General features: G+C 47.8%; 1 long non-coding RNA gene across 6 annotated transcripts in view; it reads left to right on the top strand.

Moving 5' to 3' along the window:
- The first annotated feature begins 4,846 nt into the window (after positions 1-4,846).
- LOC134999050 (uncharacterized) overlaps positions 4,847-23,119 on the top strand; it is a 222,535-nt gene continuing 204,262 nt past the window's right edge. For 2 of the 6 annotated variants that reach the window (XR_010201237.1, XR_010201219.1), the window contains exon 1: positions 4,848-4,985. This is a non-coding gene — a long non-coding RNA (uncharacterized LOC134999050). Of the gene's footprint in view, positions 4,986-23,119 lie in introns of all 6 variants that reach the window. The other 4 variants (XR_010201225.1, XR_010201213.1, XR_010201243.1 and 1 more) reach the window with 4 other exon arrangements.

Here is a 23,119-nt window from a genome sequence, read left to right as displayed (position 1 = left end):
AGTAGTAATCATTTAAAAGGCAATATCAACCTGGGGTTCAATTTAAACATCATCAGTCAAACTCCATTTCCACCTACAGTATAGTGAATCTTAGTAAATCTCAGGCCTTTGGCCTGCCCCCCAGTTCTAATAATTACCACACGTTACTTGGTCTCAAATGTAGCTCAAAGCGCATATAAGTGGTGTTAATAGCAGCTTGGATACTGGCGCCGATTCTGTGGTGGATGTAAATGTCGCAGCGGCTGTGTGATAATATACCAACGCCGCAGGCGGCATTTTGCTTAAAATGATGCCCACTGCTGGCTTCTCAGATCCGCTGCTGCTTCCGAAGCATCGCTTGGCCCATCGGACATTCGAGTAACCCCAAGGTTACTCAGGATGTCCGGCACCAGTGTCACCTCATCAGAGGACACAGCCACTGGCTTTAGCACGCCTAGAAAATGGGGCTGACACCCCTCGTTTTCTGCAGCGCGCCCCATTGCTGCCCACAAATGCCAACAGTATGTCACTCATGCTACAGCTTACATGGCACTGTGACCGACATCGCAGCTGTATAGAGGCACATACACACTGCGTCTACGATGCATGCGCAGTTCTCTGACCATCGGGGAAACTGCGTAAAAATGGAAACCGCGTCTATCTCTAAATCCACTCCATATGCCCGCTGCCATGCAATGCTAAAGCGACTGTATGCCCATCAATGCAAATCGCATTACCCCCAGCCCTCCTTCATCAGTATCACCGGTAGTTACACCTACGCATATTAACAATGTTGCCATACTCAGAGTGCCGACAGTTAAGGCTAGGCGCCCCTGGGAGGGTTACAGTTAGGCAACACTGAGAAGGTTAAGGTTAGGCTGCGGGGAAATGTAGGGTTAGGCTGTGCGGGGGAGGGGGGGGGGGTTAGGTGCCACTGGAAGGGTAGACTACGGGGAGAGGTTAGGTTTAGGCTGCTTGGGTTGGAGGTTAGGGTTAGGCACTAGAGGGAGGGTTAAGGGTAGGGTTAGGGACAGGTGCCTGCACCAGAACTGCACGTCATGGGACAGCCGAGACCCGGAGAATATGCTGGAGCTGCTGCAAGTTACCAGGTGCCCTCATCATATGGGCCCATAGTATGGGTCCTTGCATTTGCTGTCTACATATTAGAATGGGCACTATGATAGGTAAAACCTGGATACATTTATACAATATGTCAGTATTAGGGATGTTAGGGACCCATCTGATGAGGTCACCTGGCTGTGGTAGGTGGGCCCATATGTTTGGCCAAAAATGATGCTAAGAACCTAATGTTTACTCCATGTTAAATTGCCCAGTTTATGTAACTTCAGGCTGCTGACCTGAGCAGACGTGCCTGGCCTGGGCCCTCTCTTCTGGGGTCCAGTCTTCCATATCCTGGACTTCTACTGACCCCAGGGAGAGGCCCCCACAATGATTGCCACACCCAGTAGCACTGATCGGGGACCGCTGCCACCCCTGGCTGTAACCTGGCAAAGCTCACACTGTCCACAATGCCTTGCCCCCGGAAGCCTGCAGCAAATAGGTTGCCTACACACACATGCGGCTCCCTCTGTACAGCTCTGTGTGCACAGCTTTTGCATTCCGCCCTGATACCAGGCACCACATGTAGGCTCCAGCTGGCCCCCCGTTGATGTGGGGTAGGCATGGTGGGTGGGACAGTTATAGCTATCGAGTTCCCACATTCGGGCCCTACCCACGGACCAATGAATTACATTTGCAGCGGGCGGAGGTTGCAGATGGTGCTGGTGAGATCACTAATCCCCTGCTGGCTGATGCTGCCCCAACGCCTCTACGCCTGGCTGTTGTTCTTTCCAGGGGACCTGTATCTAGAGTGATGGCCGGAGAGATATAGACACTCTGGGACCACCATCCTGTGGGGAGACATCAGGATCTGAGACTGCTCGTGAGTACAGCCTTTCCCCTCATTTGGGACTTGCCACAGGGACTGTGTTTTAGGGCTCAAGAGCCTTCAAAGGACCTGCATCTCTTAGACCCATCTTCCCTCCCCACATCGGCTCCCATTGTTTTCTCTGGACTCTGATTTTATACTGCTAGACTCATTTCTTATACAGTCTCTACCATTGCTTCAATCATTGCCTGTTATGCTGTATACTGTTCTCTTATATGTTCTTCCTGTAGCCCCTACTGTATGTATGCTACAGTATAGCTCTACTGACTCTCCATCTGTCAGAACGTGGTTTCACCACAGATTGTGCCTGAACTGCATCTCTGTTCAATGTATTTACTGTTCCCCGCTTTGTACCATGTACTTCCGCCCCTCTGTATGCTGTGCCTGTGTGCTATGCCTCCTCCGCGGGCTGGATGTACTTCACATGTATGTATTAATACAGGGCATATCATACTACTCTACACGTATCAGTTTTCCCATGTATGCCTTGGGTCTTTCTATGGCTGATCTACCATAGTGTAACCTTCGGAATGTGCACAACATGGCTACCTCACCTGGTACGCTCATGGATAGGATGAAAGGTCCATGGACCTGACGTTTATTGTGGGTTCCTACCCTGAACATTTGGACACTGCAACGACCCATTTTGTGTCACCTCTTCTAGGCATAACCTATTCCAACCAGGGTAATCCTACGTAGCATGCCCACCATGGCTGCCTCACCTGGTACCTTGTGATGGTGGAATATATGTAACCCGAGGAAGTTATTACCCAAAAGGTCTGCACCAACCCTGCATTACTATACGCTTATTAAGTTTATGTTTGTCATTATTTCTGTGTGGCTTTCAATTTTCTGTAATAAGAAATCCTTGTACAATGGGGGTCATTTCAAGTTGATCATTCGCTAGCAACTTTTTGCAGCGCTACGATCAGATAGTCGCCACCTATGGGGGAGTGTATTTTCGCTTTGCAAGTGTGCGAACGCCTTTGCAGCCGAGCGGTACAAAAACATTTTGTGTAGTTTCTGAGTACCTCTGGACTTACTCAGCCGCTGCGACCACTTCAGTCTTTTTGGTCCCGGAATTGACGTCAGACACTCGCCCTGCAAACGCTTGGACACGCCTGCGTTTTCACAAACACTCCCAGAAAACGGTCAGTTGACACCCATAAACCCCCTCTTCCTGTCAATCACCTTGCGATCGACTGTGCAAATGGATTTTTCGTTAAATCCATCGCCCAGCACCGATCCTCTTTGTACCCGTACGATGCACCTGGGCATTGCGGTGCATACGCATGCTCAGCTTTGCCAAGTTTTTTAACCTGATCGCAGCGCTGCAAAAAGTTGCTAGTGAGCGATTAACTCGGAATGACCCCTCATGTTTCTGATGTCTGTAGTGTAGAGCGACTAAGTCCTATGGAAAAAAGCGATATCTAAATAAAATTATTATTATTATATTATAATTATTGTGATCACCAGTGTTCTTAGTGCTTCCAGTGTGCACCTGCTTTTTTCTTGTTTCTGTGTGTAGCTACAGTATGTCTCAGGCATCAGTTATCAAAAAGACTTGGAGAGAATTTTTAGAATAAAAGATAGATCACAGACTTCCTCATCATTCATCAGAAGCAGCAGAGCTGGACCGGGGGGTTATTCAGACCTGATCGCTGGGATGCAAACTTTGATGTCCTGCGTTCAGATAGTCGCCGCCCCCAGGGGGAGAGTTAATTCGCCGTGCAAGTGTGCGATCCCAATTTAGCTGCAAAATTCCACTGTGTGCATTCTCAGCGCAGCCCAGGACTTACTCCTACAGTGCGACAGAATCTTCCGGAGCTGACGTCACACACCCTCCCTGATAACGCTTGGGAATGCCTGCATTTTTCCGGACACTCCCAATAAACGGGCAGTTAAAGCCCACAAACGGCCTCCTCCTGTCAATCACCTTGCAAACGGCCGTGCGATTGGATTTTTCGCACCATTCCGTCGCTGACCGGCGATGCCCGTTGTCCGGCGCGCGTGTGCATTGCGGTGCATATGCATGCGCAGTTAGTACCTGATCACCCGCTGTGCGAAAACGCACAGCAGCGATCAGGTCTGAATCACCCCCTGGATTCTGTTTGTGCTACAGCTTACTAAGGGCCCGATTCAGACTCGCACACAATGAGTTCACGGAGTTGTGCGATTTGTTTTGCTACTGCACAAGTGACTGAAAAAGTCACACGGCTCCTGCATCCCACAGGGCATTCGCACAGAGGCACCATTGCAATTATGATGCACAGTATCAGAAATGTATTGGAAATGGGCTGGGAGGTGGTTATTCAGACACACAGAAATGGTCCGTACTATGGGCGTGTTATGGGAGTGTTGCGGCAGTGTTGTCGCCAACACTGGAGGGCATACGGAAAATCTGCACCGAACATAGTGCTGGTGCCGTTCCAATGGTGGAGTCTAAAGATGCACTAAGCTGTATTACAGCATCTACTGATGCGGGTGCAGCTTTGTGCGACTCAGGCCCTAACACTCATGTTGCTTATTTCAAGAGTAATGTTTTACATGACACAGCTTTATCTAAGGCTGTATCCAGTGACATATTTATAATGGGTAAATAACGTGATGGACACATGGGTTCAGGGTGGCCCCGCACTGCACCCCAGAGAGATTAGGCGACCCAGGAGTAAGCATGGGGAGGGCGTAACACAGCCACACCTACCTGCTGGCACAGGTACAGGACAAACCCAGATGTCCTTCTGCGTATGTGCCTCCACCAAGACATTACTGCTACCACTGCCTGGTCAAACTCCCCCCCCCCCCCGTTGCGACTACCCCCCACTCACCATGGACCCCCCTGCAGGTCAGTATACTCACCATTCCAGGGAGCTGGTCCATGCTGCTCCTGCAAGACTGACAGGCGCCGGATCCTGTTTGCTGCGGTGACCCCCGGTGCTGTAATGTGTGCTGCCATTTTGCAGCGTCACTTTACTGCACCAGGGGTCATAGCGCAGCACATGGAGGACACGGCACCCGGCAGCCCGCAAAGGAGAACAGATCACCGGCTCCCGGACGGGTTAGTATGTTTTTTTTTTTCTTTTACTGTTTTTTGTTTGTTTGTTGTAAGCAGTAATCAGCTTGTGTGTCCATCGGACACACTGAGCTGATCACCGGAGCTTGGTCCCCGCACAGCTTTCTCTGCCGGGGAGGGGGGTAAGGGGCAGAGAAAGCTGGGTAAAGGCTGCAGATCGCAGTGCTGCCCTGTGATTTCGCCAGCCTAAGCTGGTGTAATTATTACAGGACACACTGCAGAGTTTTTTTTACATATTTGTTTTTTTAGTAAATTTGGCCACATCGCATTTCCCATTATAAGTATGGGGAATGCGATGTGGGTTACTAAAAAAATTACAATTAATGGGTGTGGAGCAGTTTTTCATGAAAACTGCTCCAAATGCCCTTTAATACATTGGCGTGATACTAAAATAATGTGAAAAGGGTGTGAGAACACCCTTTTTTAACATTTTTTTTGTAAAAATAGTGTTAATAAATAGACCTCTAAAGGGTCCTACACACTAAGCGATTACATATCTTTCAGTGTATATGCACCAACGATGAACGATGCACGGCCCCGCGCTCGTTCATCGTTGGTGCCAGGTCGTATGGACAATCTCGTCCATATTAGCATGCAGGGCTCTGGGGCCGGGTGACGGTAGGAGTGAAGAAACTTCACTCCCCCCGTCACCCCTTCCCCCGCCGTCGGGTCGGCAGCATCGACCGTCGGGCACCTCGGCGCCAGTGTGTAGGGCTCATTAGAGAGGTCAAGAAAGTCATATTTTTAAAAAAAATGTAAACCATATTTCCAGAACATAAAGACGATGGAGGAAGGCAGACTGGAATGTAACATGCTGTACGGGAGCTTATCACAATAAAATAATTCAAGACTTACTAAGAAAAATCCCCCGACCAAAGAAACACCCCTACAAAAAAAAAAAAAAAATGTGTGAAAAGTGCATTTTGATGTTTTATTTCTACTATATGTCTCTATGGGGTCCATGTACTAATCCTTGTAGAGATATAAAGTGGATGGGGATAAAGTACCAGCCAATCAGCTCCTGACGGCCAAGTTACAGGCTGTGTTTGAAAAATGAGTGGAGCTGGATGGCTGGTACTGGTCTATTTACTAAAGCTGGGTACACACACACTGAGCGATATGTCAACCTATCGGATCGGTGCACATCAAACCTAACAATATCGCTAGCGACAACATGTATGCTAATGAAGGACAGAACAGTGATCATTCCGTCCTTCATTAACATCGATCAATGTGTACCCAGGTTCGAATTAGTCAGTTGGCTGGGTACACATCACTCCAGTGTGTACCCACCTTAAGCCTTGGAGAGAGATAAAGTTCCAGCCAATTAGCTGTTACTGTAACTTCAATGTTACAGACTGCGGTTTGAAAAATGACGGTTGGTTGGTACTTTATCTCTCTCCATTTTATCTCTCCTCAAGGCTTAGTACATAGGGTAAAATTCAGCATGGATCGCTATTCAGAGAAATCACAAATCAAGTGATTATCGAATGCCTGTGCATGCCTAGCGTTTGTATTGCGCACGCACGAGGGGTAATAGCGACAGAAAATGTGCACAGATAGTAATCGCAATGTAGCCGCTCTTTAACAGGAAGCTGGCATTTCTGGGCGGAAACCTGCCGTTTTCTGGGTGTGTCAGCTAAACTGCAGGTGTGCCTAGGTGTCCCTGACATCAGCGCAGACCACTTCCAGGCCATCTCAGTTGCAGATTACTGGCAGCCTCAGACCATCTCACATTTTCTCAGACGGCAAAGCTTCGTCGATGTTCCGGGAATTGATTATGCATATGTGAGTGGATCACGTCCTGCGATGCATTCGCAGTTTTGCACGGGCTGTTTTTTCTTCCTGCCGGGGCGGCGCCTTTCTACTCGCAGACAACTGCAATTTCTCTGAACAGCGATCCATGCTGAATTAGGCCCACAGACCTTTATATTAGTTGTACTTCTACATTTCTGCCAGGGAACTTTTCAATAAGTTTCATGTTAAAATGAATGTTGATTCAGCTCTGCGCTTGCCGCCTGCTGCTTCGTGTCTGGTAATTATGTGATAGGCAGTGCTGAGATACAGCCTCACTGTTGCCTAGACTGGAATATTTCTTTTCTGTCTTTTAATATATATGTATAAAAAATAATGGTATCCACAAACCATGCATTTCCTCATCATTAAACATCTGCGGCTATAGTACTCTGGGTAATGAGCACTTCTTCAGGATCCCCCCTGTAATTATTTTTTCTTCCAGAGTGTAATTTTGATGCTCACTGAAAGCATTCAGAGTTAGCTGGGTACATTCCAGCACTGAATTTTACATGGCACACGCTCTATAAAGTCAGGGGCTTACTGAGATGATGGTTTAAATATCTAATAGAAGTAACAGGGTAACAGATTTGTGCCCATTGCGTTACAAATCACTTCTGTTAAGTTGGTCTGAGGTCTTAAGTTCTGGTAGAAAAATATAAGCTTCTAGTAGTAGGGAATTTAAAGATATAGGGGGGTACAGTATTTACTAAAGTACAGGTTTATAGAAGTGTAGATGTTGCCCTTAGCAACCAATCAGATTCTACTTATCATTTACCTAGCACCTTATGGAAGATAATAGCTAGAGTCTGATTGGTTGCTATGGGCAACCTCTCCACTTCTATAGACCCGCACCTTAGTAAATATACCCCATAGAGGCTAATTCTAAGTCGCATGCAAAGTGGCTGTAGTTGCAGATATAGGAGTCTATGTACTAAGGGGGACATGTACTAAGCAGTGATAAAAGTGAAGAAGTGAGCCAGTGGAGAAGTTTCCCATGGCAACCAATCAGCTGCTTTTTATGCTTTTATAGTATGCAAATGATAAATGTTACATCAATGCTGATTGGTTGCCATGGGCAACTTCTCCACTGGCTCACTTCTCCACTTTTATCACTGCTTAGTACAACTTCCCCTAAGCCTTGGAGATAAAGTACCAGCAAATCAGCTCCAACTGCCATTTTTTTAACACAGCCTGTGACATGGCAGTTGGGAGCTGATTGGCTGGTACCTTATCTCTGTCCACTTTATCTCCATCCAAGGCTTAGTAAATAGACCCCATACTACCTAATACTAATTCAAGATTCTGTTCAACTAATGGTGGGGTTTATGCATCTGCGAGGGGAACTCCGTGTCGCCCACTGACTTTACATTGGCCGACGCAACATCATTCAATAGTGTCTGCACTTGTACCAGCCCTGCGCTACTCAAAAAAAAAACCTAGAAAATGGCCTCCCTTCCTGTACACGTGTGCGCTCATTGCAGCTGCCACACATCGCCCACCTTCACATAAAGGCAGATACATGATACATGCTATTTCCGACTGAGAATAGGACAGCGAAAGAGGCTTCTACACTTGCCATGTGTGCCCGGAGATCTGTGTCACTCAGAATGAGGCCTATTGTGTGGGACAAAGATGCTATTTTAGAGCAACCATCCAAAAATGTGTAAATGTCATTTAAGTCCATCAAATTTACCTGCATCACCCCAGATTTTTATTGCTGTTGATTAAAAAAAAAAAAGACCAAAAAAAAAACCCCCCAGACACCTCTTCCTGTATAAGGTTCCAGATCTTGGCCGTAGGGGCCCTGTGGCAGTGGGCACAGGGCCCTGTATAGCAGAAAGACTCCTGCTCCACCAACTTTTTGCTTGATTGTACAATAGCCTCATTATCTGCCAGCAGGCCCGCCAGCAGGGGGGTGCTGTGGGTACAGCTGTCACGGGACCTGCCTCCTAACAGAGAGGAGAGGACCTGGGCGGCTCATGCTGCCGCCCGGCACTGTCACAGGAGAGGACGCTGCAAGCTTCTATTGTAAACGTCCCTCCAAAAATGGCCGCCGCCTCAGAGGAGACAGTTATTAAAGATACGGGCCCTCATTCCGAGTTGTTCGCTCGCTTTAGCAGCATTGCACACGCTAAGCCTCCGCCCTCTGGGAGTGTATCTTAGCATAGCAGAATTGCGAACGAAAGATTAGCAGAATTGCGAATAGAAATTTCTTAGCAGTTTCTGAGTAGCTCCAGACTTACTCAGCCATTGCGACCAGCTCAGTCCTTTTCGTTCCTGGTTTGACGTCACAAACACACCCAGCATTTGCCCAGCCACTCCCCCGTTTCTCCAGCCACTCCTGCGTTTTGCAACCCGAACGCCTGCGTTTTTCCGCACACTCCCATAAAACGGCCAGTTTCCACCCAGAACCACCCACTTCCTGTCAATCACACTACGATGAGCACAGCGATGAAAAAGCTTTGTTATGCCGTGAGTAAAATACCTAACTTTTGTGTAAAATAACTAAGCGCATGCGCTCTGCGAACCTTGCGCATGCGCAGTAAGCGACTAATCGCAGTATAGCGAAAATTGGCAACGAGCGAACAACTTGGAATGACCACCACTGTCTCCTCTGAGGCGGCTGCCATTTTGGAGGGACGTTTACAATAGAAGCTTGCAGCGTACTCTCCCCCTCCTGTGACAGTGCCAGATCTTGATCATGAAAGGGGGCAGAGCTACACAAAATCGAGGGGGCGGAGCTACACGGAACTAGGCTGCTACCACATCTGCTACAGCTGCGGTCAGCCTGTGATAGGTAAGTTGAGGGAGAGTGAGTGGGAGAGAGAAAAGGAGGGCTGGAATAAAATGGGAGAGTCCTCATATCCAAAGAGCTTGCCTGTTAAAGGAATGACAACGATATCGCCATGTACAACAAGTGACACTCATGGGCAAAGCGGATCTATAATGAGTCCAGGGGAACCCACACTGCACCCATCAAATATACTTACCTCTTTTTTCTGGGAAGCTTGCGTCACTTTCCGGGAGATCTGCACATGCACGGTACTTGGTGGGGTTGGGGATGGAATCCCGGCGGCCAGGATCCTGGAAATCAGAACCGACACTGGGATCTCGGCTGCAATAATGCCTGCAGCGGGGCGAGAGCGCTAGAAAGACCCTTGCGGGCTCGCTGCGCTTGCCACAGGTTGTATTCTCACTCATTGGGTGTCGTGGACACCCAGGAGTGGGAATAGCCTTGGCGCCACTGCCGACATTCTCGGCGGTCGGAATCCTGGCGTCGGTATCCTAAACGCCAGGATCCCGAACACCGGGATATTGACTACATTCCACTTGGTGCATGTATTGGCGAGAGAGAGGGGCCCGCATGGAATTGTATATGGGCCCCCTCCTCTCTTAAACAGCCCCTGTGGACGCTCACATTAAAGCAGTGTCATTTATTTACAGCCTCTCTCCTTGCATAAGAGGAATCTTCATTCAGCTGAAGATCCAGGAGCTGCCGACAGCCATCCACCTTACCCACAGTGACCTGACGGCGGCATTAGCCTGCCCAGGCTCAGTGTGCTACAAACACTGGGCACACAGGCTGCAGGGAATGAGGAGGGCGGGTCCTGACTCCTGTGTGCCTACTGCAAATACTAACAAGTCTACATTGTGTTTTTAACCCTATTGTGATATCACACTATGGGGCCTTTGTACTGAGCCTTGGAGAGAGATAAAGTGGACGGAGATAAAGTACCAACCAATCAACTCCTAATTGTCATTTTTCAAACACAGCCTGTAACATGGTCGTTAGGAGCTGATTGGCTGGTACTTTATCACTGTCCACTTTATCTCTCTCCAAGCCTTAGTACATAGACTCCATAAACTTTTTTTCATTAAATATAATGGATTTATGCATTATCCTGGTGCAGTCACACAAAGGCTATGCTTTACACATCAGGGTAAATAATCTATGTGGGCAATAGGCCAAGGGAGAGATGTACTAAATCTTGGAGAGTGAATAAGTACAGTAGAAAGAGATAAAGTACCAACCAATCAATCCTAACTGCTATGTTACAGGCTGTGTCTTCAAAAATAGGATTTTAATACCTACCGGTAAATCCTTTTCTCCCAGTCCGTAGAGGATGCTGGGGACTCCAAAAGGACCATGGGGCATAGACGGGATCCGCAGGAGACATGGGCACACTATAAGACTTTGAATGGGTGTGAATTGGCTCCTCCCCCTATGCCCCTCCTCCAGACCTCAGTTAGAAACTGTGCCCAGGGAGACGGACATTTAGAGGAAAGAATTTATTGTTTAAACACGGTGAGTGTCATACCAGCTCACACCACACACATACCACAGAACGTAGCATTCAATAGAATACCAGCCAACGGCATGAACAATACACAGCCACATGCTGAGAGAATATGTAACACAACCAGTGTGTCAACACAACCAATAAAAAGACACCACATGGCATGGCATGCACAATGTCAGCAACAGCCTGACAGAACAGAAAAACCACAAGAGTGTAACCATCACCAATAACTGCAGATACAGTACGCACTGGGATGGGCGCCCAGCATCCTCTACGGACAAGGAGAAAAGGATTTACCGGTGGGTATTAAAATCCTATTTTCTCTTACGTCCTAGAGGATGCTGGGGACTCCAAAAGGACCATGGGATCTATACCAAAGCTCCAGACCGGGCGGGAGAGTGCGGACAACTCTGCAGCACCGATTGAGCAAACATGAGATCCCCATCAGCCAGGGTATCAAACTTGTAGAGCTTAGCAAAAGTGTTTGAACCCATACAAGTATCCGCTCGGCAAAGTTGAACTGCCGAGACTCCTTGGGCATCCGCACAAGAAGAGCCCATCTTACTAGTAGTATGGGTCACCACCGACTTCGGTAACGGCAATCCAACCGTAGAACGAGCACGCCGAAATCGCATCACAGACCTAGCGTGTAACCGACTGCAAAGACGCAGGCGTCCCAAGCACACTGAGAGCATACCGGGCAAACAGAGTCTCTGTTTCTCCAATTTGAGTCAAATTGGAGACCTAAATATTCAAAATCCTGACTACATCGAGAGACCTCGAAACAGCCTATGCTCAAGAAACCACAGGCATCAAACAGGCTGGTTTCTGCGAAACCGAGACCACCTTTGGCAGAACTATTATCCGAGTTCTCAAATCCAATCTATCCACCTGGAAGATCAAGCAAGGGCTCCTGTGAGACCCAGCCGCGACTTCCGACATCCGCCTTGCGGACGCCAAAGCCAAAAACTTGACCACTCACCAAGAGAGAAATTTTAACACACCTTTCTTAAAGGTCCCAAACATTATGACACAAGCAACACCACATCAAGGGCCCACAGTGCCAATGGAGGCACAAATGGAGGTTGGATGTGCAGTACTCCTTCCATGAAGGTCCGAACTTCCGGAAAGGTTTCCAATTATTTCTTGAAAGAAAATGTGTAAGGCCAAAACTGCACTGAAATGGAGCCTAACTGTAGGCCCGCCCCACAGGTGCTTACAAAGAATGGCGAAGAGCGACCCAGCTGAAATCTTCCGTAGTAGCCTTCTCAGATTCACACCAAGACACATATTTTCTCCAAACACGGAGGTAAGGCTGTGCCGTTACTTCTTTTCCAGCCTGAAACATTGTGGAGCCGACTTCACTGGGAATACCCTTTCTGGCTAGGATATGGTGTTCAACCGCCACGCCGTCAAACGCAGCGGCGGTAAGTCTTGATACATGCCCGGATTTTGCTGTAACATTTCCTCACGTAGAGGAAGAGGCCAGGGATCTTCAATGAGGAAATCTTGAAGAACTGGATACCAAGCCCTCCTTGTTTAGACCGGAACAATGAGGATCGCCTGACCATTGTTCTTCATACGTTTATCACCTTCAGAAAGAGTGAAAGCGGAGGGGACACATAGACCAACTGAAAACACCCAAAGTGTCCCAAGGACGTCCACTGCTAGAGCGTAAGTGTCCCCTGACCTCTAACAATTTCCCTGAAATCTCTCGTTGAGACGCGACGCCAACATGTCCAATTGAGGCACTCCTCCAAGACTTGTCGCTCCAGTAAAAACTTCTTGATGACGACTGTCTTTCTCCCAGATGGAGATCGTGTCTGCTGAGGAATCTATTTCACTGTCGTTCAGATCCAGAACGAAGATTGCTAATATAGCGTTTACCAGCGGAAAATCTTTTCCGGCAACTGCCATAGCCGTGTTGCTCTTGTTCCGCCCTAGCAGCTTACTTACACCACTGCTGTCAAGTCGTCCGACAGAATTAACACAGCCAGATCACGAAGCATATGTTCATTGAAAATAGCTCTAAATCCAAGAAAGCTTATTGCAGACAAGCTTCCCAGCTTGACATTGTCCTCTGGAAATACTTCCCTTACAAGGACTGCTCCCCAGTCTCGGAGATCTGCATGCATGGACACCAGGAACTCATCCAGGAATCCGAACCTTCGTCCCTCTAGGAGGTGAGAACTGAGTAGACACCACAGGAGCGATATCCTGGCCATTAGGATTATATTCCGGCTCATGTGCACGTGAGACCCGGACCACATTTTCAACTGGCCCCTTGAAACCCACTCTGGCCTTTGACCTGCTCACCGAAAAGGCCTCTTAGGCTGCATCCAACTTCTTCATCAACGGAACATATTGATGGATTGTCACAGCAAATCTGATCCGACTCCGGATCCTCAGATCTCTTTCCACAGGAGAACACAGAACCTCAACCATTCAGTAACTACTCTGATACCCACCTCCGACGTCTGCGTCGTTGGGAATAACAGCCTTCCCCTGTGTTGAAGGACAGTGAGAGAGAAACAACGATTTGCACTTGCGTCTTGACCTCGCCCTAATCAGGGGAGTGTCCCAGTACTCACTATGGAACTGATACGGTCCTACTGCCATCACTCCGGTGAAATGGGAAAGACAATTCTAGATAACAACCCAGGTAAGCTGAATACAGAGAAAAACGCATTTAAACCCCTTTCTACATTTACGTGCTGGAGCTCCCTGGCCTGAGAGATTCCATCCTGTAGTTCAACTTTGTAAGGAGAAATCTTTGTTTTCCTCATTTTTTTTTAACAGGTACAGCAGGACAATGCCCTGAACCTGACGCAAATCTGGTATGGCGTCGCGCCCTACCTCCCCTTCTAGAGGAAAAACGGCAAGATCTATTCGAAAAATTAGTGAGGGGAACCCCCTGTGAACCAGAATATCCCCCTTTTTATTCTATAGTTAACTCACAGGTCTAAGTCCATTCCCGGACTGACTGAAAAGCAGTAGACGAGTTCCCACCGGAGTGGGCTTCAGCCAGATAGACCCAGCGACATGCAGTGGATGTGGTAGAAACAGAAAAACGCCATCCGCTTCTGCGAACGCAACAAGGCTGCAGAACTCTTACCTTTTCACCTTCCACTCTCTGCATCGAAAGGGAAAATAAGAATTTACTTACCGATAATTCTATTTCTCGTAGTCCGTAGTGGATGCTGGGGACTCCGTCAGGACCATGGGGAATAGCGGCTCCGCAGGAGACAGGGCACAAAAAGTAAAAGCTTTAGGATCAGGTGGTGTGCACTGGCTCCTCCCCCTATGACCCTCCTCCAAGCCTCAGTTAGGATACTGTGCCCGGACGAGCGTACACAATAAGGAAGGATTTTGAATCCCGGGTAAGACTCATACCAGCCACACCAATAACACTGTACAACCTGTGATCTGAACCCAGTTAACAGCATGATAACAGCGGAGCCTCTGAAAAGATGGCTCACAACAATAATAACCCGATTTTTGTAACAATAACTATGTACAAGTATTGCAGACAATCCGCACTTGGGATGGGCGCCCAGCATCCACTACGGACTACGAGAAATAGAATTATCGGTAAGTAAATTCTTATTTTCTCTGACGTCCTAAGTGGATGCTGGGGACTCCGTCAGGACCATGGGGATTATACCAAAGCTCCCAAACGGGCGGGAGAGTGCGGATGACTCTGCAGCACCGAGTGAGAGAACTCCAGGTCCTCCTCAGCCAGGGTGTGCCCCTGACCAAGTAGCAGCTCGGCAAAGTTGTAAAGCCGAGACCCCTCGGGCAGCCGCCCAAGATGAGCCCACCTTCCTTGTGGAATGGGCATTTACATATTTTGGCTGTGGCAGGCCTGCCACAGAATGTGCAAGCTGAATTGTACTACACATCCAACTAGCAATCGTCTGCTTAGAAGCAAGAGCACCCAGTTTGTTGGGTGCATACAGGATAACAGCAAGTCAGTTTTCCTGACTCCAGCCGTCCTGGAAACCTATATTTTCAGGGCCCTGACAACATCTAGCAACTTGGAGTCCTCCAAGTCCCTAGTATCCGCAGGTACCACAATAAGCTGGTTCAGGTGAAACGCTGACACCACCTTAGGGAGAAACTGGGGACGAGTCCGCAGCTCTGCCCTGTCCGAATGGACAAACAGATATGGGCTTTTGTGAGACAAAGCCGCCAATTCTGACACTCGCCTGGCCGAGGCCAGGGCCAACAGCATGGTCACTTTCCATGTGAGATATTTCAAATCCACAGATTTGAGCGGTTTAAACCAATGTGATTTGAGGAATCCCAGAAGTACGTTGAGATCCCACAGTGCCACTGGAGGCACAAAAGGGGGTTGTATATGCAGTACTCCCTTGACAAACTTCTGGACTTCAGGAACTGAAGCCAATTCTTTCTGGAAGAAATTCGACAGGGCCGAAATTTGAACCTTAATGGACCCCAATTTGAGGCACATAGACACTCCTGTTTGCAGGAAATGTAGGAATCGACCGAGTTGAAATTCCTCCGTGGGGGCCTTCCTGGCCTCACACCATGCAACATATTTTCGCCAAATGCGGTGATAATGTTGTGTGGTCACCTCCTTCCTGGCTCTGACCAGGGTAGGGATGACCTCTTCCGGAATGCCTTTTTCCCTTAGGATCCGGCGTTCAACCGCCATGCCGTCAAACGCAGCCGCGGTAAGTCTTGGAACAGACATGATCCTTGTTGAAGCAAGTCCCTTCTTAGTATCTCTTGAAGTTCCGGGTACCAAGTCCTTCTTGGCCAATCCGGAGCCACGAGTATAGTTCTTACTCCTCTCCTTCTTATAATTCTCAGTACCTTGGGTATGAGAGGCAGAGGAGGGAACACATACACCGACTGGTACACCCACGGTGTTACCAGAGCGTCCCAGCTATTGCCTGAGGGTCTCTTTGACCTGGCGCAATACCTGTCCAGTTTTTTGTTCAGACGGGACGCCATCATGTCCACCTTTGGTCTTTCCCAACGGTTCACAATCATGTGGAAGACTTCCAGATGAAGTCTCCACTCTCCCGGGTGGAGGTCGTGCCTGCTGAGGAAGTCTGCTTCCCAGTTGTCCACTCCCGGAATGAACACCGCTAACAGTGTTGTCACATGATTTTTCGCCCAGCGAAGAATCCTTGCTGCCATTGCCCTCCTGCTTCTTGTGCCGCCCTGTCTGTTTACGTGGGCGACTGCCGTGATGTTGTCCGACTGGATCAGCACCGGTTGACTTTGAAGCAGAGGTCTTCCTAGGCTCAGAGCATTGTAAATTGCCCTTAGCTCCAGTATATTTATGTGGAGAGAAGTCTCCAGACTTGACCACACTCCTTGGAAATTTCTTCCCTGTGTGACTGCTCCCCAGCCTCTCAGGCTGGCCTCCGTGGTCACCAGGACCCAGTCCTGAATGCCGAATCTGCTGCCCTCTAGTAGATGAGCACTCTGCATCCACCACAGAAGAGACACCCTTGTCCTTGGAGACAGGATTATCCGCTGATGCATCTAAAGATGCGATCCGGACCATTCGTCCAGCAGATCCCACTGAAAAATTCTTTCGTGAAATCTGCCGAATGGAATCGCTTCGTAAGAAGCCACCATTTTTCCCAGGACTCTTGTGCATTGATGCACTGAACTTGGCCTGGTTCTAGGAGGTTCCTAACTAGCTCGGATAACTCCCAGGCTTTCTCCTCCGGGAGAAACACCTTTTTCTGGACTGTGTCCAGAATCATCCCTAGTAACAGCAGACGTGTCGTCGGAATCAGCTGCGATTTTGGAATATTTAGAATCCACCCGTGCTGTCGTAGAACTACTTGAGATAGTGCTACTCCGACCTCCAACTGTTCTCTGGACCTTGCCCTTATCAGGAGATCGTCCAAGTAAAGGATAATTAAGACGCCTTTTCTTTGAAGAAGAATCATCATTTCGGCCATTACCTTGGTAAAGACCCGGGGTGCCGTGGACAATCCAAACGGCAGCGTCTGAAACTGATAGTGACAGTTCTGTACCACGAACCTGAGGTACCCTTGGTGAGAAGGGCAATTTGGGACATGGAGGTAAGCATCCTTGATGTCCAGGGACACCATATAGTCCCCTTCTTCCTGGTTCGCTATCACTGCTCTGAGTGACTCCATCTTGATTTGAACCTTTGTATGTAAGTGTTCAAAGATTTCAGATTTAGAATAGATCTTACCGAGCCGTCTGGCTTCAGTACCACAAATAGTGTGGAATAATACCCTTTTCCTTGTTGTAGGAGGGGTACTTTGATTATCACCTGCTGGGAATACAGCTTGTGAATTGTTTCCAATAATGCCTCCCTGTCGGAGGGAGACGTTGGTAAAGCAGATTTCAGGAACCTGCGAGGGGGAGACGTCTCGAATTTCCAATCTGTACCCCTGGGATACTACTTGTAGGATCCAGGGGTCCACTTGCGAGTGAGCCCACTGCGCGCTGAAACTCTTGAGACGACCCCCCCCACCGCACCTGAGTCCGCTTGTACGGCCCCAGCGTCATGCTGAGGACTTGGCAGAAGCGGTGGAGGGCTTCTGTTCCTGGGAAGGGGCTGCCTGCTGCAGTCTTCTTCCGTTCCTCTACCCCTGGGCAGATATGACTGGCCTTTTGCCCGCTTGCCCTTATGGGGACGAAAGGACTGAGGCTGAAAAGACGGTGTCTTTTTTCTGCTGAGATGTGACTTGGGGTAAAAAGGTGGATTTTCCAGCTGTTGCCGTGGCCACCAGGTCCGATGGACCGACCCCAAATAACTCCTCCCCTTTATACGGCAATACTTCCATGTGCCGTTTGGAAACTGCATCACCTGACCACTGTCGTGTCCATAAACATCTTCTGGCAGACATGGACATCGCACTTACTCATGATGCCAGAGTGCAAATATCCCTCTGTGCATCTCGTATATATAGAAATGCTCTATAGTCAATAAAATACTGTCCCTGTCAAGGGTATCAATATTTTCAGTCAGGGAATCCGACCAAGCCACCCCAGCGCTGCACATCCAGGCTGAGGCGATCGCTGGTCGCAGTATAACACCAGTATGTGTGTATATACTTTTTAGGATATTTTCCAGCCTCCTATTAGCTGGCTCCTTGAGGGCGGCCGTATCTGGAGACGGTAACGCCACTTGTTTTGATAAGCGTGTGAGCGCCTTTTCTATCGGGGGAAACCCACGCATCATCACACACTTCAATTAATTTATCTGATTCAGGAAAAACTACAGGCAGTTTTTTCACACCCCACATAATACCCTTTTTTGTGGTACTTGTAGTATCAGAAATATGTAACACCTCCTTCATTGCCCTTAACATGTAACGTGTGGCCCTAATGGAAAATACGTTTGTTTCTTCACCGTCGACACTGGAGTCAGTGTCCGTGTCTGTGTCTGTGTCGACCGACTGAGGTAATGGGCGTTTTAAAGCCCCTGACGGTGTTTGAGACGCCTGGACAGGTACTAATTGGTTTGCCGGCCGTCTCATGTCGTCAACCGACCTTGCAGCTTGTTGACATTATCACGTAATTCCCTAAATAAGCCATCCATTCCGGTGTCGACTCCCTAGAGAGTGACATCACCATTACAGGCAATTGCTCCGTCTCCTCACCAACATCGTCCTCATACATGTCGACACACACGTACCGACACACAGCACACACACAGGGAATGCTCTGATAGAGGACAGAACCCCACTAGCCCTTTGGGGAGACAGAGGGAGAGTTTGCCAGCACACACCAAAACGCTATAATTTTACAGGGACAACCTTATATAAGTGTTTTCCCTTATAGCATCTTAATATGTAATAATATCGCCACAAAAATGCCCCCCCCTCTCTGTTTTAACCCTGTTTCTGTAGTGCAGTGCAGGGGAGAGCCTGGGAGCCTTCCCACCAGCAGTTCTGTGAGGGAAAATGGCGCTGTGTGCTGAGGAGAATAGGCCCCGCCCCCTTTTCGGCGGGCTTCTTCTCCCGTTTTTCTGACAACCTGGCAGGGGTTAAATACATCCATATAGCCCCAGGGGCTATATGTGATGTATTTTTAGCCAGCATAGGTATTTCATTGCTGCCCAGGGCGCCCCCCCAAGCGCCCTGCACCCTCAGTGACCGTTGGTGTGAAGTGTGCTGAGAGCAATGGCGCACAGCTGCAGTGCTGTGCGCTACCTTAAGAAGACTGGGAAGTCTTCAGCCGCCGATTTCTGGACCTCTTCTCTCTTCAGCATCTGCAAGGGGGTCGGCGGCGCGGCTCCGGTGACCCATCCAGGCTGTACCTGTGATCGTCCCTCTGGAGCTAGTGTCCAGTAGCCTAAGAAGCCAATCCATCCTGCACGCAGGTGAGTTCACTCCTTCTCCCCTAAGTCCCTCGATGCAGTGAGCCTGTTGCCAGCAGGACTCACTGAAAATAAAAAACCTAACAAAACTTTTACTCTAAGCAGCTCTTTAGGAGAGCCACCTAGATTGCACCCTTCTCGGCCGGGCACAAAGATCTAACTGAGGCTTGGAGGAGGGTCATAGGGGGAGGAGCCAGTGCACACCACCTGATCCTAAAGCTTTTACTTTTTGTGCCCTGTCTCCTGCGGAGCCGCTATTCCCCATGGTCCTGACGGAGTCCCCAGCATCCACTTAGGACGTCAGAGAAAAAAAAGAACGGTATCAACCCCGTTAAAATGACTGTATCCCACAACAGAATGCGTCACCAACCGTTGTGAAGGAGTGTAACTCACGAAGTTAGATTTACCAGTGGCATCCGCCGAGATTAACTGAACTGAGGCATCCACCAAACAGCTGTATACCGTCCCAGGAAGAAACTCCAGTATCTCACGGAATCAGCCCCCGCATTCCCCCGGTCACACCTCCTGCCGTCACGCGGCTAACTGCTGCAATGTTATAGAGAAGAATCAACATAAGAAACCTCCCCTCTCTCTTAAGGGTAATTCTATCGGATGCCTTTCCGACCATAAACACTCCCCCATATGCATGTAATGCAAATAAGTCCAAAGCATAGAAATAAATTATCACTTAGCTTCCTGTGCACGATCCCTTGAGACAGGTCACCGTGTCGACCAGGAGTTGACTTTCACAGCATTATATCCGCGGCGGGAAAAGATTTACCATTTGGATTCCTTGTGAGGATCTGAGACCAACTCGTCACGGCCGACCTAGAGCTTTAGCAACAGAGCGACCAACACATGAGAAGGAACAGCTTTATTACAAATCATAATATGAATATACATAATGCAATACACAAAAAACACACATATTCTATATATATATATATATATATATACATATATATATATAAATTGTCAAAGTCAGAAAAATATCTCTACACAGACTGCCATATTTGCACCTCATACTGGTCCGCGCAGCGCATGCGTACGCTCTCCCGTACGTGCACATACTCACAGTCGCGGGCACCCGCAGGCGCACGGTATGCGTATTTACGGTAGAGTTTATGTAATCGTAGCGTGCGACTCATTCGTTACATATTTTCACTAATAATGTATTTTGTAGATCATGGTCCCTTTGATAGATACTGAAAGTTTAGTTAACATAGCATGTTCCTGAACAGAGAGATCCCTCTTTGTATTGTACGAAGGGTCTAACAGGGGTCATACAGTAGTGTTTGGTACCCATCGGAAGAGTATTTAAATAGCAATATTCCGGTGTTGGTTTGGAGCGGATTAATCGCTCGTGCGAATAGTTATGGACATAAGAAGTTTATGTCCATTTACTATTATTTGTTCTTACTTAGTCATGCGGCGGGAAACCCAGTATCCCACCCACCTGGACAGTTGGAAACAGTCACAGCCCACCTGTATGAATCAACCTATGACCTTTTGTTATAATGCGAAGCCGAATTCCTGTGTCCAATGAACAATGAGATTGTAGGGACCATTGAATTGTATTGTGTGTGGGGCATAAATAGGCAGGCCGACCGTATCCAGTACACTCTCTTCAACGGTTCTCATTGCTGATAATCGGGAGCTGGATATCGAGGCGCATGCGATCGTTTCCCCTTGTGCGTAAGTGTTTCTCCGCAATCATATTGTCTTGATGTTATTGTAAGCCATCTCTCTCTCCCCTCTTTCTCCCTTATTTTCCCTTGATTGTATTGTATTGTATTGTATTGCATTGTATTTCCTGTGTAGTTATCTGGTTAGTTAGTCTATGTTATATTGTAGTGTATGATTTGTTCTGTGATTCTTTTGCAAGTATAATAGTCATAATACATATAATAGGTTTTGGACCCTAAGCCCAGGTATCTGTGTATTTCTTATAGTGTTAAGTATTCCCTGAGCGTCGGTGACGCCCAAGCAGCTTTGTAGTTAATCAGGTTACACCAGGTTGCATTTACACTCTAACACCACACTAAGGTTTACTGTATATTTCGCTGTTAATGGTATAGATATAAAGGTTTAACGTTGTAAGCGTCTGCACCGCTGGTGATCTCCTCGTGGTCCCGAGCGTCCGCTACGCTATAGCGAATCATTACGTTAGTCGACAGCCACTAGCGTGCCTGCCTGTGATCTCTGGGCCGTAAGCGAACGTGACGCTTGAGCGTCTCGACTACGGTTGAGCGATCGTTACGCAACTTGCGTACCCTTACGGTACTTCTTACGTAGATAGCGTACAGTGTTCTTAGACCTCTTAAAGTGTTTTATATACGATAAATATTTAGCTTTATCAAAATATATATACAACATACATATAAGCGGATTGTCCGGAACCGTCGGGTCCCTAGTGACATTAATGTGTTCTGAACGTGTATGACCATGTACTGAATGCCCCAGTTCTGGATCTAACAGGAAACCTTATGGTCGACAGAAAACCCAGTAGTCGTCGACAGCAGGGAGTAGTAACCAGGCAAAATAACATTCTTGCGACCCCGAGGGGTCCGAGGGAAGTATACATATATAATTTTAATATCACTCCCCCACAAATACTACCATGTCTATGCTCCAGCTACAGGGCCATGGAACCGTACCATACAGATACATATAAATATATATACAGGTATAAGTCAGTTACAGCATGTCAATTTACACCCGGTAATAACAGTTGGTGCCAGAGCCGGCCATATGTATAGGCAAACTAGGCAATTGCCTAGGGCATTTGATATGCCTAGGGGCATCAGCAGCTTCTGCTGATTAAAATGATATGTGGCATGCCTATATTCTGTGTGTAGCATTTCATATGCAGATACAGCCAGTGTCTCACACAGTATATAGGCATGCTGCATGTCATTTTAATCAGCAGAAGCTGCTTGTGCATCCTAGCCACATAGCAATGCAAATAAGATTCATTTTAATAGAAAAAAGGTGCCCAACGTTAGCATTGAGGCAAGATTTATGAGGACACATCTGTATCCAAGCAGAGGCAGAGGTCACAGTGTTAGTGGCAGTGTGAGTGCTGTGTGCATGTGAGTGGGTTGGTTCTGCAGTAGTGTTCGGAATATGTGTAAGGAGTATTATGTGTGTCATGTAAAAATGCATTAATAATGTGCAACATATGTGTGTCATTATGTATATAAGGGCATTAATAATGTGCGGCATATGTGTAACAGGGTACTACTGTATGTGTGTCATGTGTATAGGGGCACTAATAATGTGCAGCAAATGTGTAGGGGGCACTATGTGTGTCATTATGTGTATAAGGGTATTAATAATGTGCGGCATATGTGTACGGGACATTATGTGTAAAAGGGCATTAATAAAGGCTGTCATAATGTGTAAGGTGCATTATGTTTATAAGGACATTAATAATGTGTCTCATATGTGTAAGGGGCATTACTGTGTGGAATTATGTGTATTAATGCATTACTAATGTGTGGCATTATATGTATAAGGTGCTCTACTATGTGGCCTTGCGTATAGAAAGGTCACTACTGTGTCGTCTAATGTGAGTAAAAAGCAATAGGGTGTGGTGTAATGTGAATAAGGACTAATTCAGTGTGATGTAATGTGAATAAGGGGCTCTACTGTGAGGAGTAACGTTTATAAGGTAA

Source organism: Pseudophryne corroboree, chromosome 2 (assembly GCF_028390025.1).
Source record: "Pseudophryne corroboree isolate aPseCor3 chromosome 2, aPseCor3.hap2, whole genome shotgun sequence".
Taxonomy (NCBI): Eukaryota; Metazoa; Chordata; class Amphibia; order Anura; family Myobatrachidae; genus Pseudophryne; species Pseudophryne corroboree.
This window is presented reverse-complemented; position numbering and strand designations above follow the sequence as displayed.